Source organism: Peromyscus californicus, unplaced genomic scaffold, assembly GCF_007827085.1.
Source record: "Peromyscus californicus insignis strain IS unplaced genomic scaffold, ASM782708v3 Scaffold_18__1_contigs__length_77618521, whole genome shotgun sequence".
In the NCBI taxonomy this organism is placed as follows: Eukaryota; Metazoa; Chordata; class Mammalia; order Rodentia; family Cricetidae; genus Peromyscus; species Peromyscus californicus.
Genome location: NW_026294480.1, coordinates 73,003,549 through 73,028,094, shown reverse-complemented (window position 1 = coordinate 73,028,094; position 24,546 = coordinate 73,003,549). Strand labels below are relative to the sequence as shown.

General features: G+C 37.7%; 1 pseudogene; it reads right to left on the bottom strand.

The window, feature by feature from the left end:
* Positions 1-12,507: 12,507 nt before the first annotated feature.
* On the bottom strand, positions 12,508-12,890 carry LOC128113293 (histone H2A.Z-like; annotated as a pseudogene).
* Between the last annotated feature and the right edge of the window lie 11,656 nt (positions 12,891-24,546).

Sequence of the window (24,546 nt, the reverse complement as noted above, 5' to 3'; positions counted from 1 at the left end):
GTTTTGTAAATTGAAGAGTTAATATTCCTGATAGCTGATGTACTATCCACGTTTGAATAGAGGACAAAATAAAATGTTCCCACAACCGTTCAAGAAAATCGTTTTGGCATAGACAAAAATTTAGTTCCCTGTTGTCCATCAGTATCCCTTCCCAGCTATTATCAGTCCTTAGTATTGCTTTTAAAGGGAAAAATGAGCAAAGCATATAATTTTGTTTTGTTCTTTTTTAATTGAAAATATCTTTTCATAGTGTATATTCTGAACACAATTTCCCCTTCCCCAACTCCTCAAAGATCCTCCCCACCTCCCCACTCACCCAGTTCTATCTCACTCTCTCCCTCTTAGAAAACAAACAGCCAAATTAAAAACAGAAAGCAAACGAAGTAGACATCCTAGGATAAAATGAACTTTGGTATGACTTCCCTGAAACAGATCACTATAAAAGTGGAAACTGTCAGTTAAAGAATGTGTCTATTTCCAAGTAGTTTCTGATAACATAAAACATTCTAAAGTGTCAAAGTCTGTCACGGATGTGGAAGCGAATCGGAACTCACTCCTGCTTACTACTTCATCCCAAGGCTGTGTGATGAGAACACAAAGATGGCTTTGTGGCTGGCCCTCTTTTTAGAAGTCCTAATGAGTGAACCCACTGACATTTGCTGAAGAGAATCTGAAAGAAAACGCGTCTCTGCTGCACAGGCTGCTGCTTGAGTGGGCTGAGGTTCTTATTCGCAGTCCTTCAAATGAGTTTCCTAAGTATGAACTGTGAGAAAGAAGGACGCGCTCCTCAGGACAGAACTTGGGACAGAAACGTTTTCTGCACATAAACAGAAAATGCAGTGTTTTGTATGATAGGCCTCTTTTTTGTAACTATTAAAGAATTATTTTTAATTTTAAGGTAAATAGTATGCGTGTTTTCTTAACTAATCAGATTTCTTAGTGGATTCCTTTCCAATTACAGGGTTCCATTCTAGAATGTGTGTCTTCTGTTTCATCTAGGTATTCACAATTGTGAATGGCTATGAAACAAATTTAATGGATCCAATAAAGTTTTTTTTTTGTTTGTTTGTTTGTTTGTTTTGTTTTTCGAGACAGGGTTTCTCTGTATATAGCTTTGCGCCTTTCCTGGAACTCACTCTGTAGACCAGGCTGGCCTCGAACTCACAGAGATCCACCCGGCTCTGCCTCCCGAGTGCTGGGATTAAAGGCGTGCGCCACCACCGCCCGGCCCAATAAAGTATTTTCATATTCCATCCAATCAACAAAATGCATGTATCTTCTACAAAGTAGATATTGTTAGCATTTAGGCATCTGTACTGTCCTGCCCTTAGGGTCCTGACAGGGTATGTCCACAGCCGCAGCTACTAAGACCATCCCCTGTGCGCATGTTCCCTTATAAAAGGCGGGCCTTGATCACCTCCCATCTCTTTACTCTTTCTCTTCCTTCACTCTCATCCCCTTCTCTCCCCTCCCCTCTCTAAACCTCTCACGTGGGCGTGTTGTATGGCGTGACTCCTTCCTGCTGTTTTTAAAATACAATAGATATTACCGATGAAGTCTAGATAAAAGGATAACCACGTGTCACCTGAAATCATGCATTTGTTGCTCTATAAATGTTTATCTGAACATCTTAAGTAGGAGGAAAAAACTGCATGGGGCAGCTGGTCATAATGAGCACAGTGAAAAATTAAACTTTGGAGCAATGTGCGTTTTTTTCTCATAATCTTTATAACTGAATTTCAGCCTGTTTTTAAAAATTGTACAACTGTATTTTACACATGCTACATCTCTTTATTATACCCTGAGCATGCTTGTTACAGAGCTTAAAGGGAAGTTCTTACCATGAAAATATGACTTCAATTTTCTTGCTAAAATGTACATGTGGCAGTTTTGAGATTTAGTAAAATAGTGGAGGGTAGAGAGAGTATTTCATATATATTAAAATGCATCCTACATTCTCAACTTAGTGATGAAGATAAAAGATCCATTTAGAAGTTTTTGTGCATAAAACTCAATTCTGACTATTATAATGGAAATGAGCAATATTACCATAGTTATACTAATTAAAGTATCATTAACTCAGCAATTCAGTTCTTCTCTTTAATCATACCTTTAAAACATTGGTAACTATTTATTATTTATCTGCACACATTCTACTGTGCCCACATAGCAATTTCATGTCATGTTTGCACATGACACCTGGATTAGGTGTTGGTAGGAAACAGCAGGCAGTTTCCAATTGCTATTGTAAATTTACAGATTTTATAGCTTCGAATTTACAAATGGTAATTTACAGATTATAATTCTAGGTCCTGATCGTTTTATTTATTAATGCCTGACAAAATGATCTATATTGTTAGTCTATGGTCTTTGAGGAGACATGTAGGACACACACCATATCTTGATGTCACTTATTGTACATGATCCCATTCATACCAATTACAAATTGGACTCCATACTTACCTTTGGAAAGAGTGGAGGAGTGCCCATTCCAATTCATATCCAAGAGAATTAGAAAACAAAAATATTATGATGACTCAAATTTTGAATAAATATGGTTCTAATTTTGTGAATTTAAAAAGGAGGGTGACTTTGAAATAGAAAGGTAGATGAGAACACAAGAGATCATTTTTGTTTCTTATCACTGTGTGTTTATTCCTACTTGAATCATCTCATAGAAACTAAGAAATTGCTAAAACATGTTATCTAGTTAATGGAAAAAAAGGCTTGCTTCCTTGCTAAGAATTGCAAAGATCACATTTTGGCATACATTTGTTAAAAGAAAATAGCTAAAAATAATTTCTGCGATTTCCTCCAAAACAAAAAATAAAAAAATTGCCTTTTGTTTAAATCTTTTCATTCACAGTTATTTCTTAAACATTATTAGTTTAAATGTTTAAATTTTTATCTGCCATTTATGTCTCTGATTCTTAGCAGACCTCTTAGCAAGAGGTCAGATGTCACCTACCAGCAGCTGATTTTACTAGTATAGGGAAAAGGCTATTCTCATTTTTATAATTATTTTATTTTTAATCACATTTTACTCTCTAATCTTTTTATTTTTTCAATTTTTTCCATTAAAACTGAGTTTGAACATTTATAATGTTCACAACAACTAAAAGAAAAATCACAATCATAGTGAAGGTGATGGCGAGTGCCAGCATCGACTTCATAGTTGTATGTTCCCCTAGAGGTTACAAAAACGTTCCAAACCAAACACCGTCTCAGGTCCAGACTGGGATTTATTAAGTCTTACTATTACCGTCATCACTTTACACACTCTCAGTGCACACATGTGCAGACAGAGACCCCGGGATTACTTTAGTGGATGAAATTATATGCAGTACAACTGGTATAGCTTTTTTCATGTTGCACGGAAAAAAATGGTTGTTTGGTCAATAAATTATCTCTACATGGAAGCAGCAGTTGCAAATGTGTGACATTCGCAGGTAGTGTTTCTATTTGCCATAACTGCCAAGGAATGTGGAGGGTATTTAATTTCATTGTACTTTGTATATTTTGTACATTTAATGCTTCATCCTATAGAGAAGGAAGTCAACTCTCTATTTTTGTTAAGAGCATTTTGGTCATTTTTCTCTAACTCACAAGTGTCAGGGAATAACAGGTTTTACACAGATATGTTTTATTTCTTCAGAATGCAAGCCTTGGTTTCAGATTTAATCAGAAAAGAGATACACATAAATCTGTATGACCAGAAGAGATAAATAGATTATAAAATGTCCACAGACATCATAGTCCCTCACACATGATGCAGATAGGGACAGTTCCAGGTCATTAGGGCATGGGTAGCTCAATAATCTATGGTGATCTGTGATCAACTTCAAACTGTCACAAATACAGTGACTCATTCTTTAAAAAGAAATAAACCACAAAGGCATAAATTCATCCTGAGATTTGTGTCTCTAGGAAATAGAATAGTTCAAAGTCAAACATTGTGTGACATGCTTTAGATTGCTCTTATGAAAGGCACTGTAGAAATGTCACCCTGTTATAACCTACTGTATTTAAGAATTAACTGCTGCAGAACAGCTAGGGGAGATGAATATGTACTGATGTGATCAGCCCCATCCATTACTCATCACTGTTAATACAAGGCACATTTTAGAGCAGAATCTGTAAGACAAAGAAATAAACACATTGCTAAAAGGACTGCATCTAATATCAGGATTTCATTTTATTAATTCCAGCAGACCCTCATACTGACAGCATTTTCTTTTAAATAATAGGAGCCTTTCATTTAAATGATGCAATCAGTAAGCCACAAGCAGATTCTTTCTTTAGTGGGAGGAGTTAGCAGTTCCAACATTCAATTGACCTGTTTCCAAATAATCTACAGGAAAAAAATGAAGATTAAGTCCTCTAACAAGAGCAGTTTTCACAGCCTTGCTTACAAAGAGAGGGACTGGGTAAGAAGATGAGAGGGTAAGCCGCATTGTGCTGGCCCACTTAAATCTTATTTCCTATTCACTAAATGTGTTATTTGACTTGGCAAGTGAGCTAGTATGTGTATTAGATCAGCGGGGAGCCTAATCAAGGAGATGCCAAGTTTACCGCAGCCTCTCAGAGCGGCATTAGCCTCAACTAGTGACCTAAAGCAAAGTGGGTGGTTGAACCCACAAGAGAATAGCATTAACTTTTGCTTGAAGTTCAGCCTGATTTGAAGTCTCCTTTTGTGTGGTATTCCCCCAAAAGGGGGGGGATAGTGGAGGGGGAAGAGAGAAAAAAGAAAAGAAAGAAAAAATGCAAAAAGCATTTAACAGAATTGAATCTAACAGAATTGAATCTAGTCTGCTCAGCACCATCTTCACACGTAAGGCTTCATAGAAGCTTGCTCCATTAACGCTGACACATGCAAAAGAAATGAAAAGCATCAACTCAGCTGAACCACTTGGTTCTGCAGCTGCGGAACAATTCACTTTGTAACTCAGACGGGGTTTTTCCACCCAGATACACTGCTAATTTGTTAATTGATACAAAAAGTATTTTCAAATATTAGATAAACTGCAAATAAAGCAAAAAACCACACACACACACACACACACACACACACACACACACACACACACACACACCAAATTATAAGGATTCATGGAAGCTATACAGTTTAGTTTTGCATTTCTAGGTAGTAAAGCACTAATAAACATGTTTTCACATTGAGCATCTCCTCCTAGATGCATACAACAGATGGCAGGTATATATGAATTCTTCAATTACATATTGTTCCAATTAAAATGCTCACTTTTGTATTTTAACATAAAATCAGTTGCTTTTTAACAAATTCAGGCAAGAGATTCATCTTTAGAAATATGTTTGCTCTCTATTTGATTTTCATGTTAATATATTTAAAGACTTCTATTAATGACAGGTGTTACATGTATATTGTTTAAAAACATTTTGAAATCTACTTTCAATAACAGGATGGTGAAGTCAGATATAGTCACGCGACACATGGATATAAGCATTGAATAGTTGCTCAAACCCAAACAGGAATGTTTAGCTTACATTGGGCCTCTCTGTTTGGAAAAGTTCTCTTTTCTTCACAGAATGTAAGATGAAGTTTTTTTCCCAGCTCCCATCCTTCATTTTCCAACATTTGCTCCTTTTTTCTCCTCAAATTTAAATGAAACCAAGCTAAACATTATCACCATTTGGACACTATGGAAATCCAATCCAGATCAATAAACAAAAGCACCTTCCTTAGATGGACTCCCTCATTGCTGAAGGGATGGGGTAGGGCTGTGAAATGTTGGCCATTTAACAAGATATCGCAGGGAGAACAAACATTCCAAGGAGGCAATTTTCAAAGCACTGTATAACTACCATATTAATTTATGCATGCAGGTAGTATAATTGTCCTTTTTTCTTTCAAGTGGTTTTTAGAAAAAGTGGTTTAAAATAATCCAAATAACAGTAGGATTTTAAAAATTATTTTTGTTGTTGTTTTTGCTTTTTTATTGGACAGATGATACTTAAATAATTAACAATTGCATTTTTTTTTGAAACTTTGGGATTTCAAATCATTTTCCAGACATTAATTGCAATGAGCTTCCCAATGAAGCTGATATTATTATACCTATTTTCCACCATGATAAGCAAGGAGCACAGGGCCCATTGCCTGCCTTGCCCCATGCCCAGCAGAGCTTGTTCATGCTCAGATCTCTCTTAAAAACCATTGGATCAGCTCCATGGGAGCACACAGGGAAATGAGCAATGGGCTCTAGGAGATTGAAGAGATTTTGTAAGGTCATGAACAATTGAGTGCAGCTAAAGTCAAAGCTGAAAATCGAAGTTACATATTCAGTGGGTAGACACATTTCCTCATTAAGATAATTCAGGCAGGATATCATCTCACGGTGATATGCTGTTAAGACATGGAATCTGTTGCTGCACATTTCTGAGTAACTTATTTCATAACAAAAATTTCTCCCTTTGATTTGAATAAAAATAAATGACTGGATTTTTCCCAGACAGCATGAGTAGGAGAGCAGCAGGCCCAGAAAAGAGTTCCCACATTGACTTTTAAAACTGTGAAAGAGATGCTAACAGCCTCATTTACAGGACAGACTGGATTCGGCTCCTCTACCTGGCGGTGTCATAAAGGAGAGCCACACACAGAAGGTGAAATGGAGTTAAAAGTCACAGCAAACACACTGCACAGACCGTGGGCCTCACACCCTTTCTTCTTTAATTGGGAGGAGAAGGGCTTCTGCTAGAGTGAATTCTACAATGTAGGCCGGTAGCCCAACTGGGAAGTACCCTTGATTTGAACACTTTGCAGCAGGTCTATTCTGAACTCTTTATACAGAACCCCTTTTAATACCAGGACACATATTTTAAGGTAAAAAGGGTATTTGACTAATTTTGACTGCAAGCGATAGTTGGAGTTGGTAATCATCTGATTCCGTTCCCACTGGCTCTGCAGGAATGAGGGCTCTTTCACAGTTGGTTGTCAGCCCAGTTCTTATTACCAACACCAATTATTGATTTTTAAAAGACCTGCAGAATTAGTACCGCACTGCTACATCTCTTCACAGACATTATGTGTTACAAAAATGTTACAAAAATATAAAATCTGAGTCTCACCTTTCTATCCTCATGGAGCTTGCTTGGTCTTTATGTATGGCATGAAACCATCACAGAGAGGCAAACCAAGTATCTAGAAAGAAAGAGAGAAAGAAAGAAAGAAAGAAAGAAAGAAAGAAAGAAAGAAAGAAAGAAAGAAAAGAAAGAAAGAAAGAAAGAAAGAAAGAAAAAGAAACTTCTGGAACTTATGGGCTAATTTAGAAGCAAAGACTCTGACTGATCTCTCTGACATGTATCATATTATGAAAAACGAAATGTTGAGGAATGACTGGAGAATAAAAGAACACAAGTAAAGAGTGGGGGTTTCTACCCTCAGTCCCTACCTGCATTTCATGCTCTTCCAATCCGTGCTTGAGCCCATCAGAAACCCTACCTGGCCCTCTTCTCTCTAAGGTGCCTACTTTTGAAGAGGCCTTCACCTCAAATTGGACTTTTGGCTTTGAGAGTTTCCAGTGATGGTTAATTTTAAGAAGTGTTTCAAAGGAAACTATTCAGACTTTAGCCACGCTAGTCATTTATATAATCCTCAAGTAATGAGCAGCTAAGAGAACACTGGTCTTTAATCATAGATTATTTATGTAGTGTAGTACTTTATCACATAGACGGCCTCAACAGCAGAGATGTACTGCCTGCCTCACAGCTCTAAACAGCCAGAAGTCTGAGGCCAACGTGCCCAGAGTGTTGGCTTATTATGAGAGCTGCCGGGGAATCCTTTCTCTTCTCCAGCCTCGTTTCTGGCAGTTTGGGCATTACTAAGGGGAACAAGGAGTACAAACTGAGCAAGCAGGCCAGAGACCCAAAGCAGTGGCTCCAAGAATGTCGTTGCCGATAGCCAGGAAGGCTGAAAGAGAAAAGTGGTTTTGGGTTCCTTATCTTGCTACCTATGAGAATAGGATGGATACTGAGAAGATGGGAGCGCCTCCAGTTTGGGCCAGTTGACTGATGAGCTGATTCTCGTTGCCTGCCATGCCCTCAGCTCGGGCTCCGCTGTGAGTCTCACTGAAGTCCCTTAGACTTGAGTGGGTCGCACCATTTCCCAGGTGCCACAGAGGGGCTTTGCCTTCCGACTTCCTGCTTAGTTTCTGCCTATGGATCTGAGACCCACCATCTGTGGTCTCCAAATTTCATTGTTTGAATTCAGGGGACAAAACCTGGCCACTAAGAGTAAAATTTTATTTGACCATGAGCATCTGCTACTCTAACTCCCGAGTTACGGCCCATCTAAAAGCCAGAGGAATAGGCTTTTCACACTCAAGCACACCATAAGTGTCCAGGATCATGAACTGACTAGCTGCCTGTCCGGTTATGTGCTTTTACTTCACATAATATTATCTTGTTTGTTTATCTGTGTCCAACTTTCTCCTTTTCAAAAGAACACAGTTGTACTGGATTGGAAGCCCGTCTAATTTTACATCACAGCCAGTGACTAGGAATTGGGGCTTTATGTAATCTCAAACAATAAAAGAAATATATAAATAAAAGGATTTTTTGATAGGGAAGGGATCCAGTTTATGTAACAAGTATTCTGTTATGTATCTTTGTGTATAGTGGTGGTTACTGACAACTCATTTGTTATTAACAAATTAACAATTTTATTGTTCTCTACATAGATGGCTTGAGGTAACTAAGTCAGGTATCGGTAAATGAAATATTTGCATTTTATATGGATGTTAGGATCAAGTTTATTTAATCCACTATTAATAAAGGCAAAATAAATAGCTAAAGTGTGACTCGCCCATACTCTGAGATGTGTTCCAATGATACAAAGTAACCAACACTTTTGAGAAGACCCTAAGTAAATACCAGTAATAAAGTACTGGGATTCAGATGCTGAAGATAAATAAGAATCACATTTTTGTCTTCAAATAATTTAAGGAGAGAGTTAGAAGAAAGGAACACACATGAAAGAAAGAAAGACAGGAGACTGTCCAGCTACCAGGCTCATAACAGTGGAGAAAGATTTCAGAGAAAGGGAGGATTTGTCTTTGTAACAGAGAAATGTATACCAAACTGTCCCATCCACCTAACTGCAGGTCCACCCAGGTAGCAGTACAGGGCAAACAACAGACTTCACACGGCAAAGTGTTCAGAACTATTCATTAAAATTTAAAAGTTGACCATTAAAATGTATTCTAATGGTTTACCCAACCAAATATAACTTTAGGGCACCAAATTACTAAATATACATTCATGATTTAAGAATTATTTTATGTGTGGAATCAGAAAAAAAATGAAAATGATGGAATGTGAACTGCATTTATTGTATCTCTGTGATCCCGGTACTCATAAGGTAGAAGCTGAAGGAACCCCAAAAATTCAAAGCCAGTAAGACTCCAATCGTTGTCCGTGTTTAAATCTGTGCTGATTGGCTGATCATGCTTACATGCACAATAAAAGTCTATGAAGCATCCATTTTAAAATTTATTTTTCAAAACTGACTGGAAAGAAACAAGGCACTGTTTACCTGAAAATTTAAATTTTGAGTATATCTCAGATTTTAACCAAATTAAATCTATAGACATTTAAGCTGCATACCGTGTTAGCCAGATTGTAAAGTCAAATTTGATATGTGGTGTTTCTTTCAAGTGGTAAAGGTATTCATCCAGAGCTGACGATGATAGTGTTAGCACGCACTGACTTCACAAAGAAAACAGCACCTCATCTTCTCTGGGTCACCTGACTTCCAAGGTAGAGTTTCAATAATATTCTTTAAAAGTCACAAAGTCAGCCGGGAGGTGGTGGCGCATGCCTTTAATCCCAGCACTCGGGAGGCAGAGCCAGGCGGATCTCTGTGAGTTCGAGGCCAGCCTGGTCTACAAAGTGAGTTCCAGGAAAGGCGCAAAACTACAGAGAAACCCTGTCTCGAAAAACAAAAACAAAAAAAAAAAAAAAAAAAAAAGTCACAAAGTCAATAAAAACTAAAACTGAACATATACACATAACATGCAGTTTTATCTATCTTTTAAAAACATCATCAGTTTTAGCAACCACCCATAATTTCTACATTTGGAGTACTAAAAACATTCAGATATTTGCTTCCACCCTCCACATCTCTCTCTCTCTCTCTCTCTCTCTCTCTCTCTCTCTGCTTCTTTCTTTATTTCTCTCTTTCTTCCTTCCTTCTTTTTGTTTTATTTTTGAGTATTGGTATAGTTATAAACACACATGTAAGAGTGTGGGTACGTCACACTTTACCCACTTGTTTAGCCCTTATTAATAGTAGATAAAATGAACTTGATTCTAACATCCATACAAAATGTAAATGTTTTATATACCAATACCTGACTCAATTGCCTAAAAGCCACCCATATAGAGGGCAATCAAAGTGTTAGTACAATCTTCCTGATGTACTTTTATTCTGGTCTCAATAGTTTGAAGGAAAAAAGACAACTAAGCTTAGAGGTCTGATCCTTTAAAATATTAAGAGGAGACTACACGTACATGTCCATGAGAAACCATAAAACATAACCAATTTTTATTACCAACTGCTGTGATTCAGTATAAACAGTCACTGACAGATGCAAGTCCTTGTGTCATGTTCTGATGCTGTATTAACACAGTAATGTACAGATACTGTATGTACAGTAGGTACTGTAACTACTAATAAGAACTTATCATTCATTAAGTTATTATCTCATCATTATCCTGGCAACAGACAATAATGAAACACTAAATATTGAGAAAGAAAAGATCTAATCATCCATTTTGGTTCACCATTAATTTGGCCATATTAAATAGAAGACTATTAATAATTGTAGTTTGTAATCAAAGTAGATTGTGTGGTTCTGCAATTTCTGGGCTGTGCTAGCTGTTTACGACACTGTTAGGACTTTGCAAACTTCCTGTCCCATCTAGAAACCCTGTAAGTGTTATAGACTGTAGGCAATGGATAGAGCTTATAAGGCTCTAACTCCCAGAAAGGAGCTGTTTAAACTATTCAATTATTACTGCAAAATGTTATTGTTTCAATAATGAGCATGTTGACAATTTAAATTGACAGTCCCTGTCACAATTTATCAAAGGCAGATTAGCATAATTAAGGTCACCAAAAGGAAACTATTAAAACATAAGTGTTTCAGTTCTTCTGATCTGGCATTTTACAATATATCACTTTGGTGCTTCTTAATTAAGTGTGATATCTTCTTGCAGCCTGCATCTCCAGTACACCCAGTCCCCACCCCGTGTTCCTTTTGATTTACAAAGTAGGATGTAAAGCTGGACTGAATTATCTTCAGAGAAAGTCTGTAGTTCTGAGGTGCTTGCTGAAGTGATGTCACTAGACAGAGCAGAGAGGGTATCTGGGAATGAGAAACTCATTTCCCCAAATCACTGTGTTTCACCGCTTTACAAAATTTCATAATCTACATGTGCTTTCACCGCTTTACAAAATTTCATAATCTACATGTGCCCATCATCTGTTCTTCTAAATTTGTCATTAATCTTCTTATGCTGAGTTTTCCTTAAAATATCTAAAGAAGTTATTTAGTATAAGACAGTCCTATGACTTATGTAAATGTAGAGGATGCAAATACAGAATGGTGGAACGTTTAATTTTTACTTTAAAATTGTATTAAAATAATTGTGTATTCACATGCAATTAAAAGAAATATAGAGATCCAGATACAGTTACCCAACTCTTTTGCATCTGTGCTTGTGTTCATGTGTATGTAAGTGTGCAACTGTACATATGTGCATGCATGGGTATTGCTGGGGAGTGAACTGAAGTGTATGGTTGTATAAGTATGCGTGTGTGTGGTGCTAGAGCATGAGTTTGTGTATGCATTTGTGTGTGTGTACAACATGCTCATGTGTGGCATGATGTAAACACACCCTAATATATGTATGCCTGTGTGTTCCCCTTGTGTTTGGTGCTGAAGGATGACCTTCAAACTTCACGCTAACTGAGCACTTGTTCTACTAAGGCAGATTCCGCCACTGGAAAACTCAAGCATAATAGTAACTTATGGCACTGACGTACACACAACCCTCCCACTGGCATCCAGTTTCTCATCGGTTCACACAGACACTTTTCGCAGGGGTGGGGGAATATCCATATCCATATCCACCAGAGTTGAAATAATGTCTGTGCAAAACCAAATGGTTTTTACTGTAACTTCCGCATCACAATTGAAATCCAAACAAGTTTTTAAAAACAGTCAACTTTATCAGAACCCACTACTTGAGAATCAACAGCTTTTTTGAAACCACAGTAACACTCAAATATGGTTAAAATTCGAGTGCAAAAATTTGGTTGGTTGGAAGGCTAATTAAACCTCCAACTTGCTCAAATAGATCTAAAAAGGTAAAACTGTGCTTTTCACAGTGATACAGTGCGTTGGAATGACCAACAGTGGACAGCTGTTAATATTTAGAGTCCTGAGATAATAAGAAATCCAGACATCCTTAGACCATCTTCTGTTGACCTTTTTTCCCAATCAGAGATTTGTGGATGCGTGGAATGACACCATCTGCCGCAACTGGAGCCTTAATCAGTGAGTCCAATTCTTTATCTCAGGAACAGCAGGTTGCAAGTGATGAGGTATGGTAATACGCTTTAAGTTCAAAGTCTTTTAACGCTTTTCCTACCAGCTCAACTCACCTCTGCAGTGAGATACTACAGGATAGCTGCACTATACACAGCGGCAGTATCGCCCACATGTCTGTGGCTGGTTGTTCTAGATTTCAGGTGTCGATGAATATGGGCCAAAGGGATCTGCAAACCAGCTCGCTGCGAATACCTTTGTCTTAACCTCTCTGGAGTCCTTGCCAGCCTGACCAGCAGCCATCTCAGACTCTGCTGAAGCCCAGACAGACAAGGAAGAGAGACAAGGCTGCGCAGACTCAAAGCACGATCCCAGGGCCCCCTCCTCTATCGCATTGAGATTCCAATTGCACATATAGACATTTGTGTTTATATATTTTTAATTCTGTGTATTTTTGCTAAAACTTAATATGTACTAATTTTCTTAAATTTCAAGCTTATATTAATAAATACTTATGAAAAATGATAAATATAGTTCATCTTATGAATACAAAGAATAATACAAAAACGTGTTTTCTTTATCAATAAATATATTTCACATTTAGATTCAGTTGAACATTACTTTTAATTAGTTGGTAAATTGGCAATTGGTCCCTAAAATGGAGACAGTTTAAAAAACAGTATTGACCTGTTTTTTTTTTCTTATGAATTCACACCATAGTTTTTAATCAGGGGTTCCAAAGAGGTTAAAAAATAGGAGTTCATCCTCAGTATTCAGAGCATCAGCTCATTAGGAGTAATAGCCCAGTCTTCCAGCTTTAAATGTGTGAGGATCTCACTTTCAGATTTCTTTTATCTCAGCTGCTTCTACTTCAACAAATACAAGCGCTTCTGATATAATAAGACTAATGAGCATTGCAGATGATTACAAAAACATTATACTACTTCCCAAGGCATAATGACATTTCCCCCAAATTAAAGAAATCAAGGAAGTTTCCCTTATTAGAACCTTTATTTCATGACTGTGACCTAGGCTGAAATAAAAATCTCAACTTTTGAACAAACCTAAAATACTTTCTGAGTAGGACTCTGAACATACATAGGAAGTTTTATTAACTTTAGCAAGGACTCTGCATGTGCTGGTAGATTGTATCTTAAATAAAATGTGCCAAGATGGGTCACTTGAAATCATAGCCTCATGGCTTAGATGTTGGCATTTTGCTCATCAGTGTGCCATGTACTCTGGGATGCTTTTCTCTGTAAGTCCAGCTTTCTGATGGTAAGTTGGGTGCTCTGTATAAAGGGCGATTCTCTAATAAGTGCCCGACTTACTTCCCAAACAGACTTCTGACACTCCTTCACCAGCCACGTTTTTGACACAGCAGGGAGGCAATGCTTCAGCTTGTTCAAAACAGATGCTGTGCTGTGTGCACCGAAATAGTGGCAGATCAGAAAAAAACGCACAACCAGTGCACTCAAGCACAGTTACAAAAAGAAAAACAGAGCCCAGAATCTGACCCACAAAATGAGACATCTGCAAACCACTACAGCAAATTATATAATAGACGGCATCTCCAGGGGACCCTAGTGTAATTCAGATCTGTTTTTTTGGCTCTTTTTCATTCTGAGTTTGAAGACAGATTATTTTACAAGGTTCATCAGCCTTCAGGGAATAACAATTTCCTCTCCTCTCCACAACAACCCAAACGTAACTTTTTAAACTGTTTATCTTTGATCTAAAATATATTACTTAGCGTGCTAAGTAAATAGCCCAACAATTTGTCATAGAAATTATTGCTTCCTGTGGTTATTTTTAGTGGTCCTGTGTGCTTTTTAACATTTGCTAGGCAATTGGTAATAAGAGCTGATAACCCAGCCATTTGCTTTTTATTTTTGTAATGATCTCAGAAAAGCATTTGAAATATGATCTACTCTTTAGTGTAATGGATAAACTACTACAGTGCCAGGAATTAAACCCAACTTCCTCACTCAACAGTCATGGGAACTCAAGGAACAGCCACAACCCACACACATAATGCAGGAAATGATACAGAACACATCCATTACATTTCTGTGGTTGATGTGGTTACCAAGAAAGACTATTTGAGCTCTACTAAAGCACTAAAAATATTAAACAAATATGATGCAAAGTGTGGAGCTGTGATACAATTGAGCACTCAATTACAAGTTTCATTGTTTTCTAAAAGAGTTTGAGAGCCATCAGTTAAAAATGAATTTTATTTCTAGAGATATCCTTATATAGAGAGAGGCATACAGGAGCTGACGAGATGGCTCAGCAGGTAAGAGCTCTTCCAAAGGACCCTGGTTTGAATACCAGCCCCACACAGCAGCTCACATTTGTCTGTAACCCCAGCTCCACGGTCCAGCATCCTCTTCTGGCCTCCGTGGGCACTTCATACATATGATACAAAGACACATAGAGGCGAAAGCACCCATACAAAGAAAATAGAGCTAAATCTTTTTTTAAAATAAGGAATGACATTTAAACAGAATATTGTTCAGGTTTGGATTTTCACTACTATGAAAAATCCTTTTCAGCTCTATGTACAGTCCAATTATTTTATTTTTAACATGATGTGGTGACCTTTACCTTAATTTTCACTTGAAAATATTATATTCCACATAATAACCCTTTCAGAATGTTTTTATAGGTTATTATTTTATTTTTCTTCAATATCAACATCAGAGAAATCATGTCTGCACTTATTACCTGCTTTGTTCTGTTCCCAAATTCGCTGTGAAGGGCATATCACTTGCTTATTTTTATGTTTTTAACTGTCCTACTGGAGTACATTGCACCTCATCTGTGGATCGGATTTATAGTTAGATTTCAGCTTCAATGCTGGCCTTTTCTATTTTAAATACATCAGAATGGCAAAGCAAGACTGGATTTACTTGTCTTAGGATTTTTATTAGTTGTGTTATGGATGATCAGCAGTTAGAAACAATTATGTCATTTATCAATGTATACAACAATTTATATAAAATTAAATAAAATATTTATATAAAATAAAAATATATGGTTTAATTAATTTTTCACACTTGGTGGTCAATACAGTCTTGTTAAAATGAGAGTATGAAATAATACCACGGTTAGTGAAAGAAAATTTTTCACCTTTCCATTGTAGTCATGAGTTTGGTAATTTTTATCCTTGTTTGAATGTGTATGTTACTTTACAATGTTTCATACTGAAATCTTTCTTCTTCCCTTTGCCTGAGCAGCATAGATGCCCGAGTCTGTGTCAGACTCACTAACAGTACTACGGAACAGCTTAATCCTCCATAGGACTTAAAAAAGGTTTCTTACAGGCCTGGAAGTTCAGAGCTAGAGAGGTGGTTGGGTGATTGAGAAAACTTGCTACTCTACCAGAGTTGGGTTCCCAGCACCCACATCTGGTGGCTGACATATGCAGGGAATTGCAATGCCGTGAGGCTTGGCGCCGCCTTCTGTACTCAGGTGGTTACACTCAGACACAAATACATAAATAAATTTTTTAATACTAAAAAGAAAAAGTATTATAAAGTCTGAATAAGGCCAGAACATTATAACACACAGCGTAAAATCAATTTGCATATTGATGACGATGTCATTCAGCTGGAGAGAGTGGGGCCACATTCTACAAAATTATAAGCTCTGCTTTCCAATGGAAATTATGTGAATATATAAAGTCAAACCAGCTGCCTTCCCTAAGGTATTATTAAAGCATGTTAAGTCATTTTTCTCCTGGTTCCATCATGGGTAGATGATATAGCAAAATCAAAGATCACTGATGGTGGTGGTGTCTGTCTGTTTGTCCAGCGATAGACCTTTCCTCTTTCAGGGAAAACCAAGCCACTGGTGTTATTCCATTTTATTGCCAGTGTTACCAATTAGTTGACAAGCACAGTTTAAGGAAACAGTTGTTTGCTTTAGCTCGTGGCTTCCTGGGTGCATTTGCTCTGTGTTTCTGGGCTCAATATGATGTGGAGGTTCCCACAGGTATTGGATTGAGAAGAAGGTAAAGGAATCAAAGAAAGAGGGAAGAGACATGGGACAGTATATGCTGTTCCTTCCGAGAACAACGCTTTCATTTACTTTTCCCCGTCCCACAACAAGGCCAGCCATGATATTACGACTCCATCTATTAGGTCAGGATCTCATAATCTCATTCCCCTGGGAACTTACAGGAGCCAAAAGGTGTGTTTCTTTCTCAGTCCTACCTAGGTGGCAAAATGGACCATCACACACATCAGTGTTGCAGAAGATTGGCTGGGCGGTGGCTGGTCAGGAAGCTACTTAACTTATCCCTTAGCTGGAGCCAAAATGTAATGATTACATAGTGCTTAAAAAGAGAAGGAAAAGATCACTGAAAAGATGCTGAGGAACGTAATACTAGAAGATAGAATGATAGTGACAGGAAATGGGGATGTGAACTTACTTGACTCAGTAAAATAATTATAATTGCATACTGGTTGTCTTTATAATAAATAAATTCTTAAACATGTTTTCAATATAGGATCATATAAAGAAAAATTATCAGCTGAACTATGAGCACCTCAATTACAAGAATCTTTATTTTTTTTTACTGATATAGCTTATTTATCTAAAGCATTTGTAGATTATGCTAAATGCTCAATAAATATTAATGTTCGAATTAATTATTAAACAATATTCAAATATTCTGAGGTAAATATATAAAGGTAAGAAAAACAATTTTGGGGAAAGAAGTGTTTTTGTGGGGGGAATTGTATGCATGGCATGGTGCAGGACTAAAGGTAAGAGGAAAGCAGTCAAGGGTCCCTTCTTTCCTTACACCTTGAGATCTGAGAAAGTCATCAGGCTCACACACTAAGTGCCATTAATACTGAGCTACTCACATGTTATAGTTTTAACTGTTTTTCATGTAAACAGTTTACATGGAATTCTTATTTGCATTTGATGTAATTTTTAATATTTTGGCTTCAAAAAAGAAAGTCCTGCAATGCTACTATAGTAGGTCCTGTGGTATACTAACAAGACTACCCTAGAGTCATACTATGTCCATTAGGATATAGGCATCACCATATGTCCACACTGGCTCCTGAGGGAGAAGACAGTTTTTCTAAGCCTCAGTTTCTCTATGTCAGAATGTAGATGTCATTAAGGAATGTGTTTCCTGAAGTGTAGCTGAAGTTTTCCTGTGTCCATTTGTGAACCCCAAGTAAACACACAGAGACATGTATTACTCATAAACTGTATGGCCATGGCAGGCTTCTTGCTATCTGTTCATATATCTTAAATTAACCCATTTCTATTAATCTATAAGTTGCCACATGGCTCGTGGCTTACCGGTATCTTACATCATGCTTCTCCTTGTGGCAGCTGGCAGCGTCTCCTCACTCAACCTTCTTCCACCCAGCATTCTCCTCTCTCCTTGTCCTGCCTACACTATCCTTCCTGCCTGGCTACTGGCCAATCAGCATTTTATTTATCAATCAATCATAGCAACATATATTCACAGCATACAGGACATCTCACAGCACTCAAGTTCCTATAAGTATTGAATTTTATATTCAAGAGGATTTTAGGCTTCTATTGCATGCATTAAGAACAATGTTTGAAGTAACTTCTTTTTTGTTTGTTTGTTTATTTTTATTGATAAAACATAACAGGTAGTATCTACAATCTTATCCTCCAGAGAAAATAACTTAATAAGCCCATGTGTTCATTTCATATCACTTATACAAAATGAACATATGTGTTTCTATTCCTTTGACATGTTGAATGTACTCAGATCTGATACGATTCAGGCATCTTTCTGGACTGAAGTATCTCTTTATCTAATCCAGACAGCAGGGTTTCCTGAACTAACATAATGGTTATGCATAAAAAAGGAGATAAAACAAGACAAAATATTTTATGTATAATTGTATAAGTTAAAAACCAACTCTTGAGATAATTAATTATTAATTGAATAAAGAGCTCTGCAAAAAGTCTTGAAATTTATGCCCCATAAAACAAGGAAATTGTCCCAATTTGTTTAACACATTCCTGAAGGAAATAGTCTATCAAATGTCTAAATAATGTCTTTAACTTTGAGGAAGTAACTATGTTTTTGAATATGTTCCAAGAAAGAAATTTCAGAATAGGTAAAATTTATGTACTGAAGTGATACTCATCCTCCTGAAATTAATGCAAGTTAGGTTAAGTTCTCTTGTTTGATGATATTTTAGAAAATAAATTAGCTATAACACGAGTCCAACTCTATTTTATTCTTATAAAAATGTGATTTAAAGACTGTGCCATGTCTGAAGTAACTATTCTTATTTAAGTAATATGATTACTACATAACTTCATATATTGCTCATACATACATGAATACACACACATACACACACACCTGACTACTTTCTACCTTCTTAAAAACATTATTGATATTGTCACTGTTGTGATTGAATGTGTTGTTGTTATAATTTTGATTTTTATTAAATATGGTCTTCTTTAGCCCTTAGCATATTCTTGAACTAACTATGTATTTAAAGTTGTGCCTCTTCCTATCCTGCCTCTACCAGCCATCTCTAGTTTTTCTGTTGGGATGCATTTTTGGTTCTTTTCTAGTCTATAACTGATAAAAGGACATGTTGAACTATTTTCAGTTTCAACAAATTACTTTACATGAATTTTAAAGAATGACTTGACTGAACACAGAATTTGAAATAAATGACAGGTTCAGTTTTATTGAATACTCTCTACACCAGATAGGCCCTAAGTGATCAAATGACCCAGAGTATTCAGAGGATCAGATGAAGGGCATTTAAAGATAAAGCTTTGTAGATGTACTGATAAATAACAATGGTTTTTGATGGATGAGAAATTGAGTAGGTTTGAAGTGAAGATTCCAGGTGAGACCACTCATAGCAGGGATCATACACTTGTTAACTTAGAGACACTGGGTAAATTACTGTTTGTAACTTGATTTTTCCTCTTTGTGATACACGTACCAGTGGTTGTACCCATCTGGTAAAGCTGTTTTGACAATTCAGTGTGATATGGATTATTAGACTGTGTGAGGGTTGATACCAATTGTCAACTTGGCAGAGTCTAGAATTCCTTAGAAGATAATCCTCTGGGAAAGTTGGTGAAAGATTTGGTTGATGAAGTTAATTGAAGTAGAAGACCCCTGATAATGGATGGCACTATTCCCTGCTGTGAGATCCTGGACTGCATAAAAAGAATTAAGCTCGGGGCTGGAGAGACGGCTCAATGGTCCCAGGTTCAATTCCCAGGCATCGGCATGGCATCTCACAGCTCCAATTCCAAGCAATCCAATACCCTTGCACAGACATGCATGTAGGCAAAACATCAATGGATATAAAATAAAAATAAATAAATTATTTTTTAAAAAGAAGGAAGATAACTGAGTATAGGCAATCTTTACTACGTTTTTTTTTTTTTTTTTTCTGGTCGCAGGTGCACTGTGCTGCTACCTCTAGGACATCACTGGCATCATGGACTATGCCTTGAGCCATGAGCCAAAACAAACTGTTCCTTCCTTAACTTGCTTTTATAAGGGTATCTTCATAGCAACCGAAGAGTAAAGGCATGGGATTTCAGTAAAGTTTAGCCTCTAGGGCCAGCTTTGTATGTGTAACTAGTAACTCAAAACCTTCCCTATCTCAAAAGGGCTCACTGTTTATGGTCACAGCCTTTGCATTTGTAATAAATTTATCTTTGATCCTGTAAATAAAACCCAATGATATACTGCAGCATGCACTGGGCAGCTCTGTTAGCTTTGCTATATCCTTGGAAAATACTTTCACACCCAAACACTAACGAGATGACTCTCATCCTTTTTAGGGATCTGAGCACAAAAGTGAGGAGGGTAATGATGGCCCAAAGCACTCAGTGGCATGGGTACCAGAACCAAGACAAGCACACTCATTGTCAAAATTCCAATCTCTTGGGTACCAATAGCTTTTCTATAACAGAGTTCTACCTGTAACAGGCACGCTGAATGAGCCCAGAAGCCAATACAATTAGTAGGATAGAATTCTGGGAGTGTGTGGAGGATTATACCCTTATACTTTTTATTTGATTCCATAATCAGTTCCAAAATAAAATAGTAAATAAAAATAATATGAAAGTTCACAGAAACTGTGAAATAAAAGAAAGAAATTTGATGCACTCTTTGCTTCATGGATAAGTTTTCCATGTATTTATATATTCGCTCCCACCAAATATTAATGTTGGATTTCACTATAGAACTTTGTACATTTAAGAATTTGACTATGCATTGTTTCTTTGGCTATATTAAATGTTTAAAACTGAAAAAAAGAAAAGGGAACTGGATGGAATATATATATATATATATACACAGAGAGAGAGAGAGAGAGAGAGAGAGAGAGAGAGAGAGAGAGAGAGAGAGAGAGAGAGAGAGAGAGAGATGGTGGCATACATTGTTTTTAGGTTATAAAGCAAATTAAAATCTTTTTTTTACTTATTCATTTTAATTTTTGAGATCATAAATACTAATTTCTCCCTTTCCTGTCCTCCATCTGTATACTTTCTGTACCTCTTTTCACTTGTTCAAAAGCAAAAGCAGCTGCTGATGACTTTTAACTGCTCTGGTGAAGCCCCCCCCCCCCCCCCCGTGCCCTCTGTCTTAAGGAGTATTTGGCTGGAAATCGTTCTATTACAAGAAACACTTAAAGTGAGAAGATTGTTCCTGAGAATTGGCATCTGATTCATTCATCCAGAATCTCACACAGCTTCCTGGCCTTCTTGGCTTAATACCATCCCCTCTCTTTGTTTCCATCAAGGGCTATAATTTCTAATGTATTCAATCGTGTCTCTGAACTTTGATGTGGGTAGAAGAATATCAGTTCTAAGTACAGAGTAACAAAAATTCCTGAGGTGAAGGACAATTCTGAAGGCTCAATGGCATGTCCTAAGCAGGCAAACCACTTACCAGGAAAGAAGTTTTTAGCTTGGTAAAATTACTCCATTTCAGTTTATAAGCAGGAGCTCAGTTTTTCTTAAAACTCAGAGCAGGGCTAGTCGACATCTCTATTATCCTTTTTATTTGTTCATTACTTTTTTACAGAATAGTAACAAATAAATTTACAGTACCTAAATATCTTCATTCTGCATCTATAACAAAGAGTACAAACAATGTTTTTGCTATGTCCACTATATCAATGCACAGTGACTTTTACTTTGCAGATACATTAACCAATTAAAATGATGCTTTCCACATTTAAATATTTCCTACTTACTTCATATATAATTCTTTTTTTAAATTTTTTTTAAATTTTATTTTACAATATAATTTAATTCTACATATCAACCACAGATTCCCTTGTTCTCACCCCTCCCGCACCCCTCCCTTTCCCCCCAGACCACCCCCATTCCCATCTCCTCCAGGGCAAAGACTCCCCCGAGGATTGAAATCAACCTGGTAGACTCAGTCTAGGCAGGTCCAGCCCCCCCTTCCCAGGCTGAGCCAAGCGTCCCTGCATAGGCCCCAGGTTTCAAACAGCCAACTCATGCACTGAGCACAGGACCTGGTCCCACTGCCTGGATGCCTCTCGAACAGATCAAGCCAATCAACTGTCTCACCTATTCAGAGGGCCTGATTCAGTAGGGGGCCCCTCAGCCATTGGTTCACAGTTCATGTGTTTCCATTCATTTGGCTATTTGTCCCTGTGCTTTATCCAACCTTGGTCTCAACAATTCTCGCTCATACAAACCCTCCTCTTTCTCGCCGGTTGGACTCCTGGAGCTCCACCCTGGGCCTAGCTGTGGATCTCTGCATCCAGTTCCCTCAGACATTGGATGGGGCTTCTAGCATGACAATTAGGGTGTTTGGCCATCCTATCACCAGAGTAGGTCAGTTCGGGCTGTCTCTCGACTATTGCCAGCAGTCTATTGTGGGGGCATCTTTGTGGATTTCTGTGGACCTCTCTAACACTTTGCTTCTTCCTATTCTCATGTGGTCTTCATTTACCATGGTCTCCTATTTCTTGTTCTCCCTCTCTGTTCTTGATCCAGCTGGGATCTCCCGCTCCCCCAAAGCGCTCTTCCCCTCGATCCTCGCCCTTCATTGCCCCCACTCACGTCCAGGCTGTTCATGTAGATCTCATCCATTTCTCCATCATTGGGTGATCCCCGTGTCTTTCTTGGGGTTCTGTTTTCCAGGTAGCCTCCCCGGTGCTGTGAGTAGCAGTCCAGTCATCCTTGTTCCACATCTAGTATCCTCCTATAAGTGAGTACATACCACGTTTGTCTTTCTGAGTCTGGGTTACCTCACTCAGGATGATTTTTTCTAGATCCATCCATTTGCCTGCAAACCTCAGGATGTCATTGTTTTTCTCTGCTGAGTAGTATTCCATTGTGTATATGTACCACATTTTGTTTATCCATTCTTCAGTTGAATGGTATCTAGGTTGTTTCCAGGTTCTGGCTATTACAAACAATGCTGATATGAACATAGCTGAGCAAGTGCCCTTGTGGTATGATTGAGCATTCCTTGGGTATATGTCCAAGAGTGGTATAGCTGGATCTTGGAGGAGATTAATTCCCAGTTTTCTAAGAAAGCGCCATATTGATTTCCAAAGTGGTTGTGCAAGCTTGCATTCCCACCAGCAGTGGAGGAGAGTTCCCCTAGCTCCACATCCTCTCCAGCATAAGGTGTCTTCAGTGGTTTTGAACTTAGTCATTCTGACAGGCATAAGGTGGTATCTCAGAGTCCTTTTGATTTGCATTTCCCTGATAATTAGGGATATTGAGCAATTCCTTAAATGTCTTTCAGCCATTTGAGTTTCCTCTGTTGAGAATTCTCTGCTTAGTTCTATAGCCCATTTCTTAATTGGACTGTTGGGCATTTTGATGTCTAATTTCTTGAGTTCCTTATATATTCTGGATATCAGTCCTCTGTCAGATGTGGGGTTGGTGAAGACCTTTTCCCATTCTGTAGGCTGTCACTTTGCCTTGTTGACCATATCCTTTGCTCTACAAAAGCTTCTCAGTTTCAAGAGGTCCCATTGATTGATTGTTTCTCTCAGTATCTGAGCTACTGGTGTTATATTTACGAAGTGATCTCCTATGCCAATGCGTTCAAGACTACTTCCTACTTTCTCTTCTAGCAGGTTCAGAGTAGCTGGATTTATGTTGAGGTCTTTGATCCACTTGGACTTAAGTTTTGTGCACGGTGATAGATATGGATCTCTTTGCAGTCTTCTACTCTCCCTCATGAACATTGATGCAAAAATGCTCAATAAAATACTGGCAAACAGACTCCAAGAACACATCAAAACAATTATCCACCATGATCAAGTAGGCTTCATCCCAGGGATGCAAGAGTGGTTCAACATACGAAAGTCCGTCAATGTAATACACCATATAAACAAACTTAAAGAAAAAAAACCACATGATCATCTCACTAGATGCAGAAAAGGCATTTGACAAAATCCAACACCCCTTCATGATAAAGGTCTTGGAGCGATCAGGAATATAGGGAACATACCTAAACATAATAAAGGCAATTTATAGCAAGCCAATGGCCAACATCAAATTAAATGGAGAGAAACTCAAAACGATTCCACTAAAATCAGGAACGAGGCAAGGCTGTCCGCTCTCCCCATACTTATTCAATATAGGACTTGAAGTTCTAGCCAGAGCAATAAGACAACATAAGGAGATTAAGGGGATACAAATTGGAAAGGAAGAAGTCAAGCTTTCCCTATTTGCAGATGACATGATAGTATACTTGAGTGACCTCAAAGATTCAACCAAGGAACTGATACAGCTTATAAACACCTTCAGCAACATAGCAGGATACAAGATCAACTCAAAAAATTAGTACCCCTCCTATATACAATTGACAAACAGGCTGAGAAGGAAATCAGAGATACATCACCCTTTACAATAGCCACAAATGATATAAAATACCTTGGGGTAACACTAACCAAGCAAGTGAAGG